At 32.7% G+C, this 18,940-nt stretch overlaps 1 long non-coding RNA gene across 1 annotated transcript; it reads left to right on the plus strand.

Moving 5' to 3' along the window:
- Positions 1–4,218: 4,218 nt before the first annotated feature.
- Positions 4,219–8,498, plus strand: LOC125422523 (uncharacterized). Its single transcript, XR_007241222.2, has 6 exons — positions 4,219–4,331; positions 4,521–4,552; positions 4,705–4,888; positions 5,235–5,297; positions 5,547–5,591; positions 7,825–8,498. It is a non-coding gene; the product is annotated as an uncharacterized LOC125422523 (long non-coding RNA).
- Positions 8,499–18,940: the final 10,442 nt, after the last annotated feature.

The following is an 18,940-nucleotide window of genomic DNA, read 5'->3' on the forward strand; positions in this document are numbered from 1 at the left end:
ACAGGATCAAGTCCGCTTCCATCACTTGATCTTCGATGCAGAAGAAACACTCCTTGATCAACTGGCTGGGCCACAAGGATTCTCCTGCAGGAGTGGCTATTTAGACATCCTAAAGGAGTAGGGGTCATACCAACCCGAACGACAAATTCCTTTGAGATGAACGAATGTGTTGCTCCCGGGTCTATAAGTATACGTGCGTCATTACCAAAAATATTCAAAGTACCTGTAACAACGTCAAGTGTGGCCTGGGCTTCCTGCTGCATCATAGCAAACACTCGACCTTGACCTGTCTGCTGGGGCTTCCTTCCTTTACCTCGACTTGATCCTGCAGACGGTTGGGCCGATCCTGAAGAACCTCATACTGCTTGACTCCCCTGGGAACTCTGACCCTGAAATTCACCAGCATGCTGTGCTCACCGACCTACCCCTAGCATGCTGCCACTACCATAAGGGCACTCCCTCCTTATGTGGCCTGGCTACCCACACTGAAAACATAAACCATCCATCTAGCACTGCCTGGAATGCTTCCTCTTACAAATTGGACAAATCCACGTAGGATCAAAGTGTGACTGCTAATACGAGCTTGTATCCCCACTGATCGAATGGTGAGCTGTCTGGGGCATACGATAATTGCCTCTCCGCTGAAATCTGCCTCGTGGGCTTGGTCCACCACTACCCGATGAGTCTAAACTATGACTCTTCTTGGACGCTCCTTGACTAGGTGCTCCACTATATGAACCTTCGAATGATCTACGCCTCGAGGGCTTGCGCATCTCCACCTGTCTCTCTAGCTCCAGCGCTGCATCCCTGGCGGACTGATAAGTGGGATGTACTGATCCAGCAAGGGTGAGGGCTATGTTTTCGTTCAGGCCATCTATGAACCTCATCTTCTTCACATGGTCATCGGGAATCATGTGCATGCAGAATTTGGATAGTTCCCGAAACCTTCTCTCATACTCGAACACAGTAATGTTCCCCTGTCGTAGCTCCTCGAACTCTCTCCTTCTTGCCTCACGGTAGGCAGGAGGGCAATATTCAATAGTGAAGGCAACCTTAAACTGATCCCACGTATGCCTTCTGTGAGCCTTTTCTACTTTCCACCACTTCCGGGCGTCTCCTTCTAACATGAAACCAGAGATCCTCACCATATCTTGGTCGGGGCACTGCATCCCCTCTTCTAGGATTTTCTCCATGTTGGATAGCCAATTCATGGCTGCAGCTGGGCCTTGGCTTCCATCGAAATTCATGGCTCCCAATCGTCGAGCCTGATCCACAGATTGATTACTAGAGCTTGAAGCCCCTAAGGCTCGAGTTAGTTGAGAGATAAGTTGCCTAAGGCTCGATCGACTCCCGGAACTCTCAGCCGAGTGTTCCCGAGTACTACATGTGTCCCGCCTATGCATCGTAGCAAATTCTAAAGAAACAAACAAGAGTTTAGAAACAAAGACACTTAAGCACGATTACAAAAAGGAAGAAATTTATGGATGGGCTGTACAGCAATGCACAGTCCCTTAGGATTATAAGAACCTATGCTCTGATACCAATTGTCAGGACACGTCCAAAATTCCTCACCGGAACCTTAGACAAGCCCTGATCCAAGGGAAACCCTACCGGACCCTCTAATGGAAAATCCGGCAGAACCTCTCCTAAGGGTTGGACTTACCATAAATTTCTTGTACTGAAAACACACTTCTATATTTATCCCTTATTCCTCCCACATTACTACAATTTGACTCCACAAATTCATAGCACTCCAATGAATAACAGTAATCCAGTGCATAATTAATACATAAGTGTCCAGGACAGTATACAGAGCTTCATGAAGTACTATTAAGCATAGAATACAACAGGGATGAAAGAAATAATACAATTGAAATAAATGAAGACAAAGGTAACTTCTCAAACTACGATAGCGGCGGAGATTTGGTTCGCTCCGGAAGAACGTCTACCACCCCTTGCACCTGAGGGAACGGAATTTAAAAACGTGAGATGCTAATCATTACAGTGAGTAACCCTATCTATTGAACACTTTTAATATTATAATATAACAAATAAAGGAATTTAATTAATACCGACAATTAAATAGATAAATAAATAATACACAATTAAAAGTAATAATTTCTCTCAAAACCCTCACTATTCACTCTGTTGGAAATGTTTCCTTTTTAAAACATTTTCACAAAACCCGATATTCGTATTTCCCGAAAATCCAAGGGATCAATTAATTTAATAAACAATTGATAAATACCCCAAATATAAATAAAATATAATAAATAATTTTTCAACACTTTGGGGTTTTAAATTTTTATCCGAAAACTTATACTTGACGCACCACACCATATACCAGTGATGCCCTCCGATACCCAGTGTCCCGAGCAAAGTAAACATACACACACACACACACACATATATATATTATATATATATATATATATATAGAAAAACCAAAAAGGACATGGCTTACGACAGGAATGAGAAAGAAACTATGATAGGGTTATGCTAAATACGATATATAGTAGACCGCAAGGTTTGCAAACCATGTTTTTGTTGATTCCTCCTCTTGATAGCGACTTACAACAATGTAACTATAACTTTCAGCCTATAACGGATAGGCTCATAAGTCAAATATAGTGTTTATTGTGATTCTCTGATCATAAAAAATACAGGAAAACAAATACAGAAAGCAAAGAAAAACAAATCATAAAATATTAAGATAAAAAACATGTATTATGTCCATGTTGAAATTTTTCTTTTTTCTTTTTTTTTTTTTTGTCTTTTCCAAAGCTGCCCTTGAGGCAATCCGCTCTTTTATATGAGTAATAGATAAAAAATAAAAAATAAAAAAAAATGACCAATTTGTAATTAAAACAAATCTCAAGGATCTTAATGTAATATAATTCAAAATTGAATAAATATATGTTATGTTAACAGGCATAATTTTTATCTTAGGTTGGCGAATATTGGCAACTTTGACCTTCCAAAAGTACACCAAAATAAATAATTTACCCAAAAAAATACATATAAACGGGAAAAGGGCATAAAGAATAAAAGTATATATCTTAAAAATAGAATAACGAAGTAAATATTATCACATGGGATTTAAATTTTGAATAAAAAATTTGATACTCAGGAAGAGACAGTATCATCAGAATAAAAAAAGAACGATGGGTCTCAAATTAATGATTTGATAAATATTATAGCGAAGCAAGCATGGGATACCATTGTACTTGGCAGCTATTGTTGCCTTTCATTTTGATCTTCAATCTAGGATTGTAGGATAAAGCTAAACCCACCAGTTCTTTTTTCTCTGATTTTTATTCTTTTCTTTTCTTTTTTTTTCAAGTGAAAATATAAAAAAAAAAAAAAAAGAATGTTTCAATCTTTTGATTTAATACTCAAGCAGCAATTACACGGGTCAAAATGATACTATATAAATAATATATATATATATATGTATATATATATATATATATATGTATACATATGTTTAATTCTGTATAATTTGATAATCATTACCTTCAAAAATTATAACATTTTAAGCACCAGGTAATATAACGAACATGCTCTTGATTCTTGAATAATCCATCCAATTCTTCTGGGGACATATATTTTTTACATGCTTTCTGCACACAAAAAGGAAATTCAATACAACAAAATCCCTCCAATTTCAGCCAACAAAAAAAGTAAAAAAATGAAAAAATAAACAATACTCACATGATTATAATTTTCATAAAAATGTGGTCATTTTTATCAAAATGTGACAATTGAAAATGAATATAAATTATCATAGCCGGTTTAATCTTTTAAGAAACATGAAAATTGTGTTCTAATAATTTTAGGGAAAAGTATTAATTAAATTACAGCAACTTGACCTTTCTATTATTATTTATTTTAATTATTTTGGGCATAATTTGACAATTCTAATTTAGTTTGCAATCAATTTGACGATTTCTAATATATTTTGGAATTTTTTTGGGTGAAAATCATATATTTTGGAATTTTTATTGCTGCTGTCCTACGGTCATATACCTTCACCAGTCGGGTTCCAGGCTGGCGTAGAAATACAAAGAGAGAGAAAATCTGCTGCCAGCTTTGTCTCTTTCACTTTTCCTCTCACTTTGAATTTTCCCTCCTTTCATTTTCTCCAATTTCTCGGCAAAGTACTCTGTAATTTCTAAACTTTAGCTTGACTATTCGCTTGCTTGCGCTTCGATTTTTCTTTTTAAATTTATTTTTGTTTTCCTATTATTTTAAGTAATCAATTTGTTACGGATCCGAGCTTCATCACCAAGCCTCTGTTCATCAAAACCCTTGATTTTGCTGATTTTGCTGTAGGGTTGTCTTTCGGGTTTAGTTTTTGGTTGTTTTGTGTTGCATATGGATTGGATGAATGTTTTATGTTGGTTTTTGTGTTGTATGTTGATCGGATTTAGTTCATCAGTGTGTATGCATGTATATGGATTTGTATGTACGTGTTTATGCCGGAAATAGTGGAAATGATGAAGTTATTTTGTTTGCAGATTGCTGTAGGGAGCCATGGTGTTCTTCAGGAGTATGTCTTTGCTTTCCAAGCTTCACGATCTCATGCTGTAAATTAGATTAAAATTAAAAAATAAAAATAAACAGAGTCGGTCTACATCTACTCTGTCAAAATTATTTTTTCTATTTGGAAGCTGATCTTCATTTGTTTAATGCTTGTTGCAGACCCAGCAGTCGAGTAGTCTAAAAAATTCCGTCAACTGGCTTCAAGTTCAGACCTCCTCAGATCTTTTAAGTTCTCGTGTGTGTGTGTGTGTGTAGATAGAGAAAGAGAGTGCAAAAGAGAGAGAACATGTGGAATTTATTCTAAATATACTCCTGCGGTTATGCTCAGTGCAAATAGAGAACTGTAAATTTTTTTTATTAACGATTGTTTTGTTTTAGAAGTTATTAGTTTCTTGGGATTCAACACCTATACATAAATCTAATCTTCACTGGTTAAGCAGTTGTTTTATCATTCAGAAATGAGTAAGATGAATCATACGACATGTCCCCACTTCTTTTCAGTCCAATTCAGACGTTTATGGTCAATTGATTCTTGACCTTTAGGACTGTTAATATGACATATTGGCTTACCATACCATGTCAGTGATTGTTGTGCAAAAGAAGATTTTTACATGATCCCATGAAAGAACCAATTATGCTTTTTTGAGCTTTTTCGGATGATTCATGACCTCAAATGTTTTTCCATGCAGGACCGTCATTCTCGGTTGAAGGAATTTATTTTCTGAACAACGGGTTTGATTTGTTATCTTTATGTGAGTCTAATAGAATATTTTCTTTCCAGTTATTATTTTCTAAATTTTACTTGTAAAGTCACCATGTTAGTGCTTCTGCATTATTTGATTGGATATCTGACATGGCTCCTTGTATTTTAAGAAACCCATGTTTAAGTAAAAGGCAATCCAAAATAATGAAATATGACTAGGTACTTGAACGAGTGTAGTTCTCATTTTCTATTTTGTTGAATGCTTTTTTTTGCTGATTCAGCCAAGCTTAATATACAGGTGGATCACGAACCTCCTTTTGCTGTCAATGGAGTGCCATTTCAAGTATTCAGCTTCTAACTCTTTCCCAATGTTATTTTTCTTATGAGAAGAATAAGCTGTTGTAGAACATTTAGATAAATAATTTTCCATGTTTTAATATATTCAAGAGTAGTTATGACTGTTAAAATAAACTAGGGAAAACAAAATATATTTCAAAACCTATATGAAAATTTAGTGAGCGATCCGGATTGATTCTAGGCCTATGTGATACTACAGTTTTCTTAAGACAAATTTCGCCTCACCGATGCAGATGGGTTTGTGACATTCGTTTCCTAGGATACAATGGATGGTTAGATCTTGGACATGGCACCACTAAAATCTTTCACTGCAAACTTTTAGTATCTAAGCTTTACCACACACAACGCTCACAACACCAAAACTCAAAATTTCTCTTTGTATTGAAAAAGAGCTCAAGAAGAATGTATATTACGTTGTTTCCTTAAAAAAACAATTTTGTCAAAAACTCATGTTCCCTCAAAACCAAACATAAGGAAAAACTAAAAGATTGAGCCATTAATTCCCATTAAAACACATAAAACACTCAATAATGTCAAATCATTCAACTCCATTTATTAAAGACATTACAATCCCCTATATGAATGATTTAATGACTAGGGACAATTCAAGACTCTAGTAGTAAAGCTTTACTATTGGAATATGCATAGTATAAGTAGATAGGTAGATGTTACTTTTTGAACATTTCCTTATGAGACTATATTTAATTTACTAACCAATGGTAGATACAAAATATTTGAACCATTTCATCGTTTGTGTAAATGATAATTTAGTTCACATATGACTTCTTCCTAGTACACTTCAATTCTCACTGTTGTGTTCATTTTGGCCCTGAACACTTTCTTGTTTTTACGAGAATTTCTAAAGAATTGCGCTCTTAATAATTCTTCTTTGAAGCGGCCACTCTTCTCTCTCATGTAGGGGAATCCTATTTCCAATATAATTAGCATAATTATGCATAGATTACCAATCCTATTTCCAATGTAATTAGTATGATTATGCATAGATTACCAATCCTATTTCCAATGTAACTAGCATGATTATGCATAGATTACCAAATACACACATATAGGAATCATTAAAAGCATATTTTATGCTTAATCTTTATCTACCACTATTTCATCATAGGAATGGGCAAAGGATTAACTCCCGCAGTGATCCATACTAGTCTTTACGATTGCGTTCTCGTGTCGAACCTAGATCTTGGGATCTACAATCAACTAGGTTGGGTTTTCCATCGCATCGACTTTCCTTACGGGCTTCAATCCCATTCCTCTCAATGATTTCTCAACTAAATTTCTATTCAACCCTTTTATTAGTGGATTGCAATGTTATCTTTAGACTTTACATAGTATATTAAGATAACTCTAGTTGAGATTAATTGTCTAATAGAATTATGTCTACGACAAATGTGTCTAGACTTTCCATTATACAAAATATTTTATGCCCTTCCAATCGCAAATTGACTGTCACAATGTATATTTATTGCTGACACAAGTTTAGGCCACCTTAGAATATCCTTTAAAAGTTGACATAGCCATTCAGCCTCTTCACCATATTTATCTATTGTAACGAATTCAGATTTCATTGTGGATCGAGCTATAACAGTTTGTTTTAAGGACTTCCATGTTACGGTTGCACCTGCTAATGTGAACACATAGCCACTTGTGAACTTTTAAATTCTTGATATCTTATATCCAATTTGCATCACTATATCCTTCTAATATAGCGGGATATATTGTACAATGCAGTCTGTAATCACGAGAATATTGTAAATACATTAGTATTCTAACGATTCCTTTCTAGTGATCTTCATTTAGATTACTGTTGTATCTACTCAGTCTACTCACAGTGTAAGTTACTCGTGTATCTTCTCCCCTTTGTTCTTAGATAAGTGTAAATTCATATCTATGGGTGTTCTGGCTATACCAGCATCGTCTTTACTAAACTTAGCTAGTATTTTATCCACATAATGTGTTTTACTAAGAATTATTGCATTCGAAATCCTAGTGATTTTCACTCTTAAAATCACATCAGCAAGCCCCATATCTTTCATGTCAAATTTGGATTTTAATATAGCTTTTGTACTTTGAACCATATAGTCATCGCTGCGTACAACGAGTATATCATCTACATACAAATAAAGAATAACGTATCAATTCACTGTATATTTTACATAAACACATTTATCATACTCATTTATTTTAAATCCATTATGCAGCGTGGCCTTATCAAATTTTTGATACCACTGGTTTGGAGCTTGTTTCAATCCTGATGAGAATCCGCTCATGCCCGCACAACCGACAACCCGCTGGGGTGCTAACCCAATACAGATGAAGACCAGGCCAATGACTAGAGCTCAAGCCAAGATATTTAAGGATAACCTGGCTGCTTTTATATGGGGAATAATAAATTCTCAAAAGGGCATGTCAATATCCGAAAATACAAAGCATGTTTTAAGCATCCAAGTGATGGAAGCCATTATGAACCCGGGTAGCTGTTTTAGTGCAATTAAGACTTTGGGCAGCAACGAATGGATCCAACACTTTATGGATTCAATGGATATCACCAAGAGGCCATGGAATCATGTCAAGGTAGAATCAAAAGCATCTAAAGCCAGGTTGTACAGACAACATCTCAATTTGGTCGAAAATGTGTTGTTTAGCTGCTGGCTTTAACTTTTCATCTTGTTCAAGCAAGTTTGACTTATCCCAATCAAGGGACCACATGTGGGAATCATTATTAATTATATTTTTCATCCTACATGGCATATGGAAGCTGATTTGGAGCTCAAACAAGTTGGAAATTAGTCAAAGATACCTTAGTATTCAAATTAGTCAACTAGTTTCCTAATTTGATTTTGACTTTTTGTTTTAGAAAATTAGTCTTATATTTGGTTTCTATTTATTTATTTGCTGGAAAAATCAACTTAGTAAAGTTATTATTTTATTATTTTCATTGTAAAGTAATTAATTTTTAATTCAAAATAAAGGAATTAATTAATCCAAAATTAGTTTAAGAAAGTAGGTAAATTTTGGCCAACATGTTTCCTTTCCTCTTTGGTGGCCGGTTTTAACCTAAACTTTCAGGGTTTATTATTTTGTGACTCTAGCCTATTTAAGGGCTTAATTTTGAGGAAGAATGGACCCTTAATAATATACAGATAATTAATTATGAGATCAAATTTCTCTTTGTTCTCTTTGAACACCTAAAATACCATTAGAGAGTAAGTATTTTAGTTTTGACTTATCAATTGGATATCCATCACCTATTGTGGCATCTTCATTATATCAAGGTTTCTAATTATAGGTTGATTAGGGGTTGAGGTCATTCCATTAAAATCTGAACTTAATTGAGATCCGGGCTAATATAATACGGGGTTTAGGCGTGTGTTGACCTAGGTTCGTATCATTTGATATTGATATATCTTTATTTGCTTTATTTGTTTTTGTGTTAATCTACAATTTTAGCAGTGGGTTAAGGTTGCTTCTATCATCATACACATTCGGCATATATTAAAAAAAAAAAAAAACTCATTCCTAGTTAAATTACATTTTCTTTATTTTACCATAGTTTTGCTTCTTAGTTTGTTGGTTGCTTTTCATTATTGTTCTTGGTAATTTAGTTTATTGTTGATTTTTCTTTGCTGTTTTTGATCTTAAATATTTGCATTCATTTATTTAAAAAAAAAAAAAAGATAGGAATTGCAGCACCATATAAAAATTTACAGAAAAATTGCAAATTTGTATTGCTGTTGTTGGAGGCCACGGGTTTGGTGAATTTTTGTTGTAGGAATCGCAATTTGGGTGTTAATTCTTACTACTGCAGTTAAGTTGATATTCTGTGAGTTAAAAAAAAAAAAGGCCAAAAAAATACAAAAGAGGGCAGGTTTTGGTTGGAATTTGGTGTTGGAATTTGTTTGCTGGAAATTTCTTTGAACTGCTGAGTTGTTGATTATTTATTCAATATTTGGAGTTGCTAGAAATTTAATTTTGCTGTTGGGTACTTGAATTTTGAGTGCTAAAATTATTTGGATTAAAATTAGTTAAAGGATTTGATACAAAAACTTTAATTACAAAGAACAACAACCAACAACTATCCTATATTTTGTTCAATTTGATTCTTGTTCGTGTTTGAAATTCTTTCTGTAAATATTATTCTTGGATTCTTAAATTCTTACCATCTGGTCTAGTTCTTATTGATTCCAAAATTTTCCTTGTTCATTTGCCTTCTTTTTTTTTTTTTTTTTTGCTTAGAAAAGCCGAGAATTAGGTGTTTAAATTCACTTAGTATTGTTTGCTTTTTTTGCTATTGATTTGCTGATAAGTTTAATTAAAACATACTTGTGATCTAATTTCTGTTTTGTGGGTTTTTTAATTAGAACTTTGAGTTAATTCTTTGAGTTGAAAAAGGCAAGAGTATGTGAGTTTAAAAGAGGGTCAAAAACCAAAACTATCGTGAAACACGAGTGTCGAGACCTTGTTTGAGTGAAACACGTGAAGTAGTGATTTTGGTGAGGTTTTATTTTATTTTTGTGTTATTTATACTAACATGGCAAATTCAAGGGTGAGAAGAGGAAATGTGCCATTAAGAATTAATGAAGAAGAGTCCGTAGGATTCAAAGGTGATTCTCGAGCTTCGAGGAGTGGAGATGAGCACACGGACATGAGTGCCGTCTTGGAGCAATTACAGTAGATGAATGCTCGATTTGATCATACAGATCAAAGAATTGACAGGTTGGAAACATCACAAGGTGGGCCAAATCCAAGGTTAGATGTGCATGGTGGCCTAGGTCGAGGTCGAGGGGGCCGTGGTCGACCTAGAGAGGAATTCGGGAAAGGTAATTTTGGAGATGACCTAGATGAACGGTTTGATGAAATTTTTGCTTACCACGGAAGGCCAAAACGTGGGAGACTAACAAGGGAAGAGGATGATGATCTTGGGAATATTAAGGTCAACATACCACCTTTCATGGGAAAAAATGTTCCGAAGGCTTATCCAGAGTGGAAGGAGCAAATGAAGATGATATTCGACTATCATAACTATTCGAAGACTAAGAAGGTAAAGGTGGCAGCAATGGAATTTGGACATATGCATTCCAATGGTGGACCAATGAACAAAATACCCAAAGGAGAGTAGGTGATGAATTGATTACTACTTGGCGACAAATGAAAGGAGCCATGAGGAAGGGATTTGTATCGACTCATTACCATAGGTTGTTGCATCAAAGACTCCAATCATTATCATAAGGTAGTAGGTCCATGGAGGATTATTACAAGGAGATGGAGATGCTCATGATGATATTGAGTATGAATGAAGAAAGAGAAGCAACCATGGCATGATTTCTAGGTGGATTGAATCGTGAGATAGCTAACCAATTGGAATTGCAACAATATGTGGAATTTGAAGAGATGTTGCATGTGGCTATCAAACTTGAGCATCAATTTAAGAGGGGGGGCACTAGTACACAGTTTGGAGGAGTATCAAACAGTAGGAGGTCAAATCCAAGTGTTTGGAGAAGCAATCCCACATATGACAACAAGCCAAAACCAAAGTTAAGTGATGAAAGCACCAATCGGCCAATGAAGGAAGCTAAAACCGAATCTGTCCAAGCACTAAGGAATGAGGGTAAATCTGATCCCAAACCCTCTAGAGCTCGTGATATTGTATGTTTTAAGTGCCAGGGATAAGGACACATTGTCAATCAATGCCCGAATAGAAGAATCATGGTGCTGAAAGGTAATCGTGAGATAGGGTCCGAAAGTGAAGAAAGTGATGCTAAAACCGAATTTGTTGAAGTTCAAATTGGAGACAATGAGCATGATGAATCCAAAACAGTCAAGGCTTCAAAGGCTAAATTGAGTTTTGTGGCAAGAAGAGTTCTAACCATATACAAAGATAATGACCAAATTCAAAGAGAGAATATCTTCCACAACCTATGTGAAATTTAAGGTAACATTTGTAGTATGATAGTTAATAGTGGAATTTGTGCAAATGTAATTAGTAATTTAGTAGTTGATAAAATTGGGGTTAGCAACCATTAAACATCCAGAACCATATAGATTAAAATTGCTTAATGATAGTGGTGAGATGAAAATAAATAAACAAGCCAAACTAAAATTAAGCATAGATATTTATGTGGATATTGTTTTGTGTGATGTTGTGCCTATGTATGTCGGACATATTTTATTAGGTAGACCATAGCAATTTGATAAAAATACTATACATTATGGTCGAGAGAATGCTATTGCTTTTAGATTTAAAGGTAAAAAGGTCGAGCTGGAATCATTGACTCCTAAGGATGTATTTAGAGATCAACTTCAAATACACCAAAGGAGGGAAGGCGAAAAGCTCAATAAAAGAACTATTGTGGTACTCATGGTTCAACACCTATCCAAGGGGGCAAAGCTAAACATGACCAACTGGGTAAGTATTCTAAACTCAAACTTGAAGGGTAGGAAAGATAGAATAAAACCTGAGAGTGTGAGGAAAATTGAAAAGGTTGCGAGTGGGAGTGGACCCGTGAGTGGGAAAGAAAAACAAAGAAAAGAGAAGAAAAATAAAAAAAATTATCTTAGCTTTGGTGATGTTAATAAAGCAATTTTGAATAAGAAATCATTGCTGGTCATGATTTATAAAGATGTTTATTTAAAGACGTTATTGTTGTATAGAACTTTATCTGCATTGTTGAGAGCTTTACTTAGTGGAAATTTGAAAATTTGGGAGAGATTATTTTCTAACATTAAAAAGTGTGATTTTTGCCGACATGAACTTGTATTTCTAATATTTGTTATGATAGTGTTTGAACCAAGAGGTTTGCTTTGGTTGCACTTAAGAAATGAGAGGTTTCCTGAACAAAGAAAGTCAAAGCTTATGCTAGGTGGAGATGAACCCTTTCAAGTTTTGGAGCGGATTAATGAAAATGCTTACAAACTTGATTTACCGGGTGAGTATAATGTTAGTGCTACATTTAATATTTCTGACTTATCTCCTTTTGCTGAAGGTAATGACTTTGATTTCAAGGCAAATCATTTTCAAGAGGAGGGAAATGATGAGAATCCGCCTGTGCCCACACAACCGATAACCCGCTAGGGTGTTGACCTGATACTGATGAAGACCAGGCCGATCACTAGAGCTCAAGCCAAGCAATTTAAGGATAACCTAGCTGCTTTTCTACAGGGAGTAATAAATTCTCAAAAGGACTTGGTAATATCCGAAGATACAAAGTCTGTTTTAAGTATCCAAGTGGTGGAAGCCGTTACGGATACAAATATGGACTCAAGGCAGCAACAAATGGATCCAACACATCATGAATTCAATGGATATCACCAAGAGGCCATGAAATTATGTCCAGGCAGAATCAAAAGCATCTAAAGCCAGCTTGTACGGACAACGTCTCAATTTGGCCAAAAATGTGTTGTTTAACTGCTGGCTTTGACTTTTCTTCTTATTCAAGCAAGTTTAACTTATCCCAATCAAGGGGCCACGTGTGGGAATCATTATTAATCATATTTTTCATCCTACATGGCATATGGAAGCTGATTTGGAGCTCAAACAAGCTGGAAATTGGTCAAAGATACCTTAGTAGTCAAACTAATCAACTAGTTTCCTAATTTGATTTTGACTATTTGTTTTAGGAAATTAGTTTTATATTTGGTTTCTATTTATTTATTTGCTGAAAAAATCAACTTAGAAAAGTTATTATTTTATTATTTTCATTGTTAAGTAATTAATTCCTAATTCAAAATAAAAGAATTAATTAATCCAAAATTAGTTTAAGAAAGTAAGTGAATTTTGGCCAACATGTTTCCTTTTTTCTTTGGTGGCCGGCTTGAACCTTAACTTTTAGGGTTTATTGTTTTGTGACTCTAGCCTATTTAAGGAATTAATTTTGAGGAAGAATGGACCTTTAGTAATATACAGATAATTAATTGTGAGATCGAATTTCTCTTTGTTCTCTTCGAACACCTAAAACACCGTTAAAGAGTGAGTATTTTAGTTTTAACTTATCAATAGGATATCCATCACCTATTGTGGCGTCTTTATTATACCAAGGTTTCTAATCACACGTTGGTCAGGGATTGAGGTCATTCCATTAAGATCTAAACTTAATTGAGATTCAGACTAATATAATATGGGTTTAGGCGCGTGTTGACCTAGGTTCGTATTAAGTCCATACAAGGATTTCACCAATCTAAAGACTTTCTTTTCATGTCCTAATGCAGAGAACCCCTTAAGTTGCTCTATATAGATCTCTTCATCAAGATCTCCATTAAGAAAGATTGTTTTAACATCCATTTAATGTACTTCAAGATCCCGCAATGCAGCGATTGTCAAAACTGTCCTTATAGAATTTATTCTCGTTACTGGAGAATATAAATCAAAATAATCAAGGCTTTCTTATTTCTTGTATCCCTTAATTAAAAGCATTGCCTTGTATTTATCTATTGTTCCATTTGCTTTCATTCTTTCTTTAAATATCTATTTGTAACCCAACAGTTTATAACCCGGAAGAAGATATACTAACTCCTAAGTGTGATCCTGTAAGATAGAATCAATCTCACTTTTATGGTTTCTTTCCATAAATTCCCTTTAAAAGAGTTATAAGAAGTTCTGAGGTTCATTTTCTAACATGTAAGTAAGAAAATCCAGACCGAAAATTTTTTTCGTTCTTACTCTCTTACTTCATCTAAGATCAATCTCAGTTTCAACTTCAATCTTCTATTCTTGATCACTATCATAATTATATTCATTAATAACATCATAAGTTCATTTAGACGAACTTGGTCCTTCTTCGAATTTATATGGAAAAATATGCTCGAAAAATGATGCATTTCTCAATTCTATTATCGCATTCTTGTATATATTTGGAATTTCATACCTATATACAAGAAACTGATATGCACTACTGTTTTGAGCATATCATATGAAGATGTAATCAACTTTTTTAGGTCTATTTTCACTTTCTTAGGAGTAGGTATCACTACTTGGGCACCCCTACACTCGTAAGTATTTATAGGAAGGTTGTCTTCCTTTACAAAGCTCATAGGGCGTCTTCACTTGACTCAGGGACACATTATTTAAAAGGTAGTTCCCCGACAAAATAGCTTCCCCCACAAGTTCTGAGATAATCCAAAACGTATCAGCATTGTATTCATCATATCTTTGAAAGTAAAATTTTTCTATTCAGCCATACCATTTGACTGTGGTGATTATGGTGGAGTAATCATGTCTAATACCATGCTGAGCACAATACTCACCAAATTGAGTCACATACTCATTACAACGATCAATTCTTATTACTTTAATCTTTTTGTTAAGTTGATTCTCAACCTCAGTTTTATAGAGAATAAACTTCTCTATTGCCTTATCCTTGTTCTTAAGCAAATATACATAGCAATATTTCATGTTATCATCGATAAAGATGATATAATTCATATTACCTCCTTTAGTTGGTGAGAATTTCAAGTCACATATATCGCTATGGATTAAATCCAAAAGTTCGGTATTCCTTTAAATCATTTGATATGATAACCTCGTTATTTTTGCCTCTATATAAGTATCGCATTTATGTTTGGAATCATTTTCAAATGTGGGCATATGGTATAAGTTAATTAATGTCTTCATAGAATTATAATTAACATAACCTAGTCTACCATGCTATAAATTGGAAAACTTAAATCAGTAAGTAGAAGAAGTACTAGCTTTATTAATTTTACTAGGCTTTACAGTCATTACACTTAATTTGCATAAACCATTGACCACATAGCCTTTTCGCACAAACATTCCAAACTTAGACAAAACAAGCTTAACAGACTCAAACACCAAATGAAAACCATGCTTGCTTAGAAGCGACATGAACACTAGATTTTTACGAATGTACGGAACATACAATATATTGTTCAGAGTTATTTCAGAGGTCATCTTTAGGAGTATTTTGTCCTTCTCTTCGACTTCAGGCATGGTAGAATTTCCCATGAACAACTTTTCACCATTTATACTTGGTTCAAAGGAAGTGAACAAACTCTTGTTTGAACATACGTGACAGATCACACCAGTATCAATCTACCACTTTTGAGGGTTTAAACCCACCAGGTTTACTTCAGAGACAACAACACTTAGATCAATATCATTAAACTCTGGAGTGATTTGTTTTACCATCTGTGCCTCTTTGTTCTTCTTCTTTTTCAGCAGCCTACAGTCCACCGCTCTATGACTCATCTTGTAATAGTTGAAGCATTTATCTTGAAACTTGGTCTTTTTGGAGATCCCTCATTTAAGCCCCCATTTGGAATTTCTTCCAATCTTCTTCCTAATCTTGGAGCTTTGACTATACTCCACAATATTGGCCTTGACATCGGCCTTCAAAAATCTTTTATCAGATCTCCTATTGTTATCTTGGATATAAAGTTTTCCAACAAGAGTCTTCACATCAATTTCCTTCCCCTTATGTTTAAGATAATTCTTGATGTCTTTCTAACTAGGCGATAGCTTTTTAATTGTAGATGCTACTTGAAAAACTTCACTAACTATCATTCCTTTAGAATGAATCTCCTGAATGAGGACTTGTAATTCACATACTTGACTATTTGCAGTCCAAAGTTTTTCACAGCCCTTTAATTGTTTTCGTACTACAATACACCCCATACAAAGCATCTGGTACGTCATTCAAAATATAATTCTGACATAAATAATTGGAATACTTCCACACATTCACTGCCATGAGTATTTCCCTATCACTTTCATTATTACTTAGAGATACATTTTCAGTCAAGAACCTCGTAAGGTTTAGGGTAGTGAAGTAAAACAACATCTTTTGTTGCCATCTCTAAAAATGTGCTTCATTAATTTTTTCTGGTCGCTCAGCATGATTTGAAAGTATAGCAACTGATGTAGGAGAAGGCACTTGGACCACAAGAGTTGGAGTTGGCACATGTGCAGCATGCACAATTGACCTCATATTTTAATTTTTAGTTGGATTAAAATAAAAATAATGGTTTTATTTCAGTTACTATTTTGTTTTTATATTTTCAGTTTATTTGAAAAAGGAAAAATTAAGTAATGAAACTAAAGTTATCGATGGCATTATTCCTTCTTGCATTTTTTTAGTATTCCAAAATAAGTTTGACACCTAAAATAATAAGAAAAGGCATTCAATAAATCGCTAGGATTCCATATATTGAAATTTCATATTATTTTTAAAAAATAGCTACAATTTTTTTTTTTGTCATTGATTCCTTCATACATGAGTTTCTATCCGCAACTCTTTGACACTTATGTGTATATATATATATATATATATATATATATATATGTATATGTATGTATGCATGCATATAACGCAGATGAATGTAAAAAATTAAATAGAAATACTATCATTTACGTGTGTGTATGTATGTATACATATGATGCACGTGAATCTAGAAAATTAAATATAAATAAAGCTTTACTGAAGTTTATCGAAGGAGTGGAGTATATGATTATAACAAGAGTAGTATGTGTATAATTGTCAACCGGCATAAAGGTAATTAGATTTTAATAATAATGATAGTAGTAATAATAATAGTAATAATAATAATAAAGATATAGATTATATTGTAAAGAGTTAATATAGAAAAATTAATTACTTATAAGGAATAAAAAAAGAAAAAAGATAATCAAAATAAAAATATTTTATAAAAATTTATAATCTATATATTAATATCTTTGTTGGTTTGTTATATTTATTTTATTGTAAAATAAAAAGATATTAGATACAGTAATTAATAATTAGATTCTATATACTAATATATTTATGGATATGCAATAAATAAAATTTTAATATCATAATATATGGATTTCAATAATAAAATTGATTTTTTTATTTCATCTTTTAAAAATATATGTAACCATAAATAAATTATCTTATAAGCTAACAATATGTTCATAAGGTAAGTAATAATAAGAACAATAATAAATATAATTAGATTATATTATGAGGATTTAATATAGGACAATTAACTATTTCAAGGAACAAAAAAATAAAACACCAAATTTTTAAATAGTAATAATAAATTATAGAATTGATTATGAAGTTAAATAAGCTAAAATAAATCATATTCTTATTTCTTAAGAGGTAATAAATGAATCTAAATAAGGTAAATGATATTCTTTTAAAATAATAATTATTTTTCAGAGCAAATGAAGCTTAAATAAGACTAAATATTTATTTTGAAAACAAATAATTTTTTCCTTTAATGGATAAGACCATAAATAAGTCTAGATTTATAATATTCAGATTGAGAAAGACGATGACTATATATGTTTATTTTTTAAATTAATTTAAATAAAAAAGGCAAAGGTTTTAATTTAGAACAATCGATTGATTTTAGTAATTGAAAAGAATTTACATTCATCATTCAAAATAATATTTGTATCATTATCAAGTTTTAAAGATTTTCACCTATAAATAGACAATAGAGCAAGTAATTTTTCGACTCCCAGTCAATCAGACATACAACTACTGAATAATATTTCCTCCTCGATTACAATTTTTATTATTATATTTTTAATTCTTTAAAAAATATATTGTTACTTTTTGTTGTCTCATTTAGTTGACCAAATTTATATTTAAAATCTTTTTTGTTAGAAAGCATTTAAGAATCTTTTAATTTGTTTGTTCTTTGTAAATTATTTATTTTTGCCAAATTTATTTTGCATAATTTTTATTATTTTATTATCATATGTTCTTTATTTCTTTAATTGAACTTAGAGTGACACACCCTCACTCATTAAAAAAGATGTCCAAATTATTTAATTTTTGCAACACTGCAAAACGATATCAATGAAAATTGTAAACTTAATAACAAACTATCAATAGTCTTTGGTCTTTACTTATCAAAAATAATATTATTAACTAATTTGATTTGATTTAGATATCAATAATTGTCAAAATTATTTATTGCAATTACATATGTCGTGTATTGCATGGGATCAATATTAGTTATCAAGTAAAGTTATATTTATTTTTATATTTGTTGACATGCATTATTAATAATATTTTATAAAAATTATAAAATTTCAAAATTATTAATGACCTTAATATATGATAGTTATATATGTGAGGATTAAGGATATAATCTAAAACAGTGCATAATTAATAATTAAAGTTTTTGGATCTTTAATTAATTAAAATTATTAATACAATCCATTACCATTAAGAATGAAACAATCTTATTCAGACTATTAATATAATGACATTAAAATAGAAATACTTTATATAATAAGATTATATAGCATTGTACCATATGAATATTGAATCTTTACTCATTTTTGTAATGTATAAAGTATTAGAATTT

The sequence above is a fragment of the Ziziphus jujuba genome, chromosome 2 (assembly GCF_031755915.1).
Source record: "Ziziphus jujuba cultivar Dongzao chromosome 2, ASM3175591v1".
Taxonomy (NCBI): Eukaryota; Viridiplantae; Streptophyta; class Magnoliopsida; order Rosales; family Rhamnaceae; genus Ziziphus; species Ziziphus jujuba.